Here is a 6,449-nt window from a genome sequence, read left to right as displayed (position 1 = left end):
GGGCTTCTACGTCAAAAGTAAAGAGGAGGGTGTCAGGTGGAAGGGGAAGTTTGTCCAAGTCTTGGATTAGGGTGAGGGAGCTTTGTAGGTGTTGCTTTTGGCAAAGGAGGATTGGATAGAGCTCCAAATGGAGCCAAATAGAGGCTTTCGCAAAGAGGTAACCTTTATAGGAACAAATAGGTCGAGAGACGATGGATGGTTTATGAAGTTTAGTGATGAAATATATAGGAAAAGGTTTAGGGGGTTTGTTAAGGGGGGAGAGGATAAAGTTGCATTCAATAGAGGAGAGGGAGGAGTAGCGGAGTGTGATAGAGGAAAAAAGGGAGGCTAAGAAGGAAAAAGGAATGTTAAGGCAAGTCTCATAGGTGGAGCGGTCATTGAGATGTGAGAGGGCATCTTTCTCATACCAATCTAATGGTAGGATAACAACACCAAGGTTTTTGTTGGCAGGTTTATGATTATTGAAGGGTCCAAGGAGAGGCTAGATAAAGCTTCAATGACAAAACGGGGTCTCTTTGAAAAGGGAAAATTGCAAGTATTCAAAATGAGGTTAAAGTTATGCCAGTTAGAGGATAAAATTTGATTAAGGTTGGGATTTAAAAGAGGTGGTTTCCAAAGGGGGTTGGTTTCCTTAAAAGGAGAGGGGGAGGAAGATTTAAGGTCTTTAAAAAAGAACTTAAGGTTGAGATTTCTTGATAAATTGTAGTGTGAGTTGAGGAGTAAGAGGGGGGAAGGGTTTAGAGGGGGAGGGATGTATTTTAAGCCTAAGGCCAAGCATCGCCTGAGAGAGAGAGAGAGAGAGAGAGAGAGAGAGAGAGAGAGAGAGAGAGAGAGAGAGAGAGAGAGAGAGAGAGAGAGAGGTCTGTTGAGCCTAAATCTACTAGCTTGCAAGCATCACGGCATGAGCCAATGACCATAAAGCCTATTGCTAAAGAGCCAAAGATATCTGACATGACTTTAGCAGATCTCACCAAGGCCATTCAAGAGAGTCTTAGAGACAATCGTGCTTCGCAAAAGAACCATATGTATTCAAGAAGGGAGCAACAATGGTTCTCAGTTTGCTATGGTCCGCATAGTACCAGTGAATGCCCTACTTTCAGAGTAAAATTTAATGGGAATCGCAATGCCTGTGGGAGGTATGGTCATCAAGCTAAGGATTTCATAATATTTAAGCCCGCGATGGCCAATAGACCAACCTTAGCATGGACGAATACACCTCGAGTGACTGCATTGATGTCGGCCGCACCTCTTGAACAAACGTCACAACACATGATTCCTAGGGCCCAAAATATTGCTCAAACAATGCCCTTACCACCTCCAATGCTAGGATCGCAGACACCACATCCGAGAATCACTTCTGTGAATCAAGTGGGTTGGGAGTCATCTATTGCTTGTTTCGAAGGCTGTGAGAAAGATATAGACCCTAATATTGCCTATGAGATTGATGCATTTGAAGAAAATCCATAATACTACATGGAGGACTATTGGGGACAAGTCAAACCTGTCTATCAAGTAGCTGCTCTTGCGGCAAGAGGCCAAAATATAAATTACACTACCAAGAGACCACCTCTTCAATGGTATGAGTATGGGGGTCTATATGGTGTAGCCGAGTGTCCTATTAGGCTACAAAAGAATGCTACAATAATGTAAACCAATCAAGCAAGCACATATACAATGCCGATACTCATGTGTTATCGATGTGGCATAGATCATTTGATTGCCCAATGTCCAAATAATCCAAATGCACCAAAGATCACGCCATTAAACTTGATTGAGGTTACCAAGAAGCCATCACAAAGTACACATGTGGTACCAATATATGTACTCACACGATTGATGCTCCAACAACAAAATTATATTCTTGAGAAAAGAAACAAGGCGTCAATTGCCCAATCTAAGAAGAAGAAGAGAACACGAAGAAAGAGATCGCAAAAAGCATCGAGGTCAGACCCTAGTTCAAAGACCAACATAGGGACTGATGACGACCCCGTATATATGCACGACGCTGAAGAGGATTCTGATTCAGGTGAAACCATGGAGACTAAAACAACCACTAGGGACGAAACCAACAAGGAAAATCATCATGAGCCACAATGGTCAGGAATCAAGAAGAAGATAGGAACTTACCCAAACCATACAGAGGAGATCGAAAAAGTCAAGCAGTAAAGGAGTTTGGTAGAAGAGACCCAAAGGGATCTAGAGCCAGCACCTAGGCAGACCCAGATTATACACACAGTGTTCCCTACACAACAACAACCTCACCAAGTCGATAGACCCCTAGCCATACCTAGTGTCATCCAAGAAGAAAATGACTTAAAGTCATGGGAAAGTGGGCGTCCTTGCTTCTTGTTGGAGAGAATGTTTATAGAGGGACTACCTGACCTATCAAAGAAATGGAGATCCCATCTTCCCCACGTCCAGGGACTGAAGCCCAAAAGGTGCCATTAAATAATGCCAGCTTGATGGTCTTCATGGCTTCAAAAATTAGAACCACCATCCTGTCCAAACTATATGGAGACCCCAAGCTATTCTTAGCTCTTTGAGCTTTCCTCAATGGAGAACTGAAATTTGGGCTACCCACAGATGGATGGAGCTAGGGAAATGCCAATAGAGGAGGAACACTTAGATCCACAACCCAACCTAGATGAGAACTCTGTTGTAGAAATACCTGTTAACAAGTTGGGGCAATACTTTGAAGGTGATGAATCCAATGCGACCATACAATCACTACCAAGGGATTAACTGTGAAGGGAGTCCTTGATGGTGGCGCTGGGGTTAGCATGTGACTAAAAATTGTTGGGAAACTATGGGAAGACCTCACCTTGGGACCACAAACATAGTAGTACAGATGGCCATTGGGACTATTGTTAAACCTATTGGGATGCTAGAAGATCTCAAGATCAAGGTCTTTGGCCACAAAATAAGGAATACCTTCATTGTTATGGAATTCTCCAAGCACACTATGTCATCTGAGATGATCTTAGGACGTCCTTTCATGAGGGAAGCAAAAATGGTGCATGACTGGTCTAAAAACCATGTCTACTTGCAGTTCCAAGATTTTGTCATTCGAGTGGATCTTGTAACTGGTCGAGCACATCCTCTAGGAAACAAATTTATAATTGATCATAGATTTGACACCACAGTTCACTCAGCCCCATTGCAGTATTGTTACACATGTAAAATGGTCATTGATGTTGGGAAAGATTCTCCTTATATATGGATGTACTACCTGGGATGACTGAGTCTGACAATGTGGATTGGGTCCACCTAGCAACAACCATAGACACTTGGGGAGGGGGATGACATGGGTTACAGCTGAGGGGGATGAAATACCAGCACTTGTACCTTGAAATATGATAGGAACAATGCATATAGCTTCTGACAAGACCCATCGCAATATAACAAGGAAAACATACAAGTGGGTTCCTAAAGCCTCTTTAGCGACCATGGTTGATGCTAAAAAATAGAAGCCTTGTAAGAAACGCCCCACTCTGTCCTGTAAATGTAAGAAAACGTGGCGTTGGATTCCTCAACAACTATTGGAAGCCCAAGGCTACTATCGAGGAAATGATCAAATCTGGGTGCAAAAATGTAAATTGTGTTCTTACCTGTCACCTTACCCATGTGAGTCAGATCCGATGACGATAAAACCGATTGAAAATCGTGGGGGAAAGAAAAGATCACAGAACACTATACACTTGATCCAGAGCTAGTTTGGATACCCAAGCAAGAAAGACTTGTTTCGTACAGCTCAACTATAGAAAAAACGAATGAAGCTTCTTGCTCTTCATGTAGTTCATATACAGAAATAGAAGCTTTGACACAACCTCCACCTACCATAGTAAATATCCATACAAACAAGAAGGAATTTGCACCTCCCGTTGTAAGTCCACCACCTAAAACAATGTTGCGAATAAAATCATGGGAGAGTACCTTACCACCCTTGCAACAAGATAAAATGCATAGGGTGGTTGAAAACTATTGGTCTAAGTCTTCACCTATGACAACTTGGAACAATTGGTTTCAAAAGGTGATGACATCATTCCAAAAGGTATGATCTACCCAAGGAAGGGGCAAGGGTTTGCTGACATTCATCATTCACTCACTCCCCTCTTAAACTTCCTCCTTGACTTGCCAATCTCCCAGTCTTAGGGAATATATATATAAAGCCTTATAATCACAAGAACAAAAATAAAAAGTAAAAGAGCAAGAGCCACCAAACATAAATCTGGAAACCTACAAGTTCTATATACGACACAAAATCATAAAACACATTATACACAAGGACACAACCTTTTGACAAGACCCTTATAATATTTTCACTCTAACCATCATCTATCTATGTGTACAGATATGGCTAGTATGCTAGAGTCATCCACTCCTACCTTGGGTGAGAGGTAGCCTCTTTACTTTTCACAAGTGTTTTACATAGTCTTTCCGGTGCTTGCCTGTGAATGGGATTTAATAGGTATGCTAGCATGTGAGAGGAACGTTGAGGAGTTAGAATGGCTGATACGTCTCTTGACCACGACTTATCCATACTTAGTAGAGAGTGTCTCTCCCATTTGCACCAGCCTACCCTTTTGACCAAGATGACTATAGACGTTGGTGACCTTCTTAGTAAACATTGGTGCCTCTGATGGTGATGAAGAAGATTTACATGATTACACAGATGGCACATATGGTCTCACGAATGATGACTTTGTTCTTTTTTACCATGATGAGGATAGGGGTTTAGCCTTAGGGTTACCTCCCCATCTTTACAATATCTTGTTCCCTTGACTCTTTAGGGGGAGTGCAAATAATTAGGCTAGGGTTCCTTATGCTGTTTGATTGTATTCAATAAAGTTTGGTGCCTCTTCCCACTGATGTGCCTCCTAGAGGTATTCCTTGTGTTTTCTAGTGTGTACATGAACGTGTTGCTGTTGTTAGGATTTGGAACTTCATGGAATCTTTCTCTTGTTCACTCTTCAAATCAAGCACGATCATCAATGCAAATAGGTGTGTCTTGACCATTAGCATTGCCCCTTGTCTTTGTTTTTGCATCCATGTTTGTCTGCTTTAAATGTGATTGGTAGAAAAATATTCCGCACATTTGCTTAGATTAAACATTAGATTCTATATAATATTTTTTCATAATCCCTTGTCTCGGTTTCAAAATCAAGTAGTCTAACTAAGCTAGTTTGACCAGTTAGGAGTTAGATATCTTCTCTTAATACCATGGGGAATGCCTTCCTAATTCAATGGTTACTTTAGGTTCTTAATCCGATTTAGGCAGCATTGTGTCTAATGTACTAGGGCTTTCTGTGGGCTTAGTCCCTATTGACCTTTAGCTTAAGTATTATAAAGGAAATTTACTAGTGTGATGAGCCTGGGGAGGGTAATAGTGTTATATGACCCCCCAAAGTTACAAAGTTAAAATGTTGAAAACGAACAAACTAAAAAATCAAAAGTGCCACAATGTAAAATCTTAAGCTGGAAGATAAATCCCAGCTTGATTTGATACTTCACTCACATGTATCGCCTATGGGAAGTCAAAGAAAAGGAAAGAAGTCAGCCAATGATTTCATGAGAAATTCCTTTTATCGTAGCTTAACTGCAAGGTCTTCTAGGTATAGCCTCTAGTCAGCCCTCGGACATGAAATACTTGGCTCTCGCGATTAAACAACTTAATTGACCAAAGAAAATTGAGAAGCTTGCCCATTGTATTAATAGTTGACCTCTAGTGCCTTTTGATTGTTAAATTAGTGACCCCAAACTTGTTTAGTTTTTGACCTTTCCAGTTGTTTATGCGTTTGATTATATTCCAGTTTAATGTTTATTGCTGACAAATTGTTTAATATTCTGTTACCAATCAATTTGTCTGCCTAGAACTGCATACGCTTTTTAATTGTATATGAGAATGCAGTTACTGTGCCAATTTTGGTTGATTTTGTAGTGATTAAAGAAGGCTAAGGACATTCAATCTCGGATGCTCTTCCACCTCGATGAACGAGCTTCATCTCAATAGCTTTCAAGGATGGAATCTACGTTAGGAAGGGGGACATGCGAACCCTCACGAACACCCTATCACCTTCAAGGCTTTATTATTTATTTGATTGAGTCATGGACCAGGCTTGTCGGTCTAATAGGTGTGTAGGTAATTGCCAATGAGAGGCTTACCACTTATCTTATTTTTACAGTAGTTTTGCAACAACCGTCGGTCACTGTGGGCGCCCATGTGTGAATGGGCCAAACTCTTATAAAAGGTCCATTTGACCTAAAAATCCTCATTCTAGGAGGTGTACGCTAAGAAGTGCTCTTGCTCCATCTCTGTCTCCTTCTCCTTCGTGTGCTCACAAGTGTGTGTGTGTGTGTGTGTGTGTGTGTGTGTGTGTGTGTGTGTGTGAGAGAGAGAGAGAGAGAGAGAGAGAGAGAGAGAGAGAGAGAGAGAGAGAGAGAGAGAGAGA

This window comes from Adiantum capillus-veneris, chromosome 7 (assembly GCF_014529385.1).
Source record: "Adiantum capillus-veneris isolate H3 chromosome 7, ASM1452938v2, whole genome shotgun sequence".
Taxonomy (NCBI): domain Eukaryota; kingdom Viridiplantae; phylum Streptophyta; class Polypodiopsida; order Polypodiales; family Pteridaceae; genus Adiantum; species Adiantum capillus-veneris.
This window is presented reverse-complemented; position numbering follows the sequence as displayed.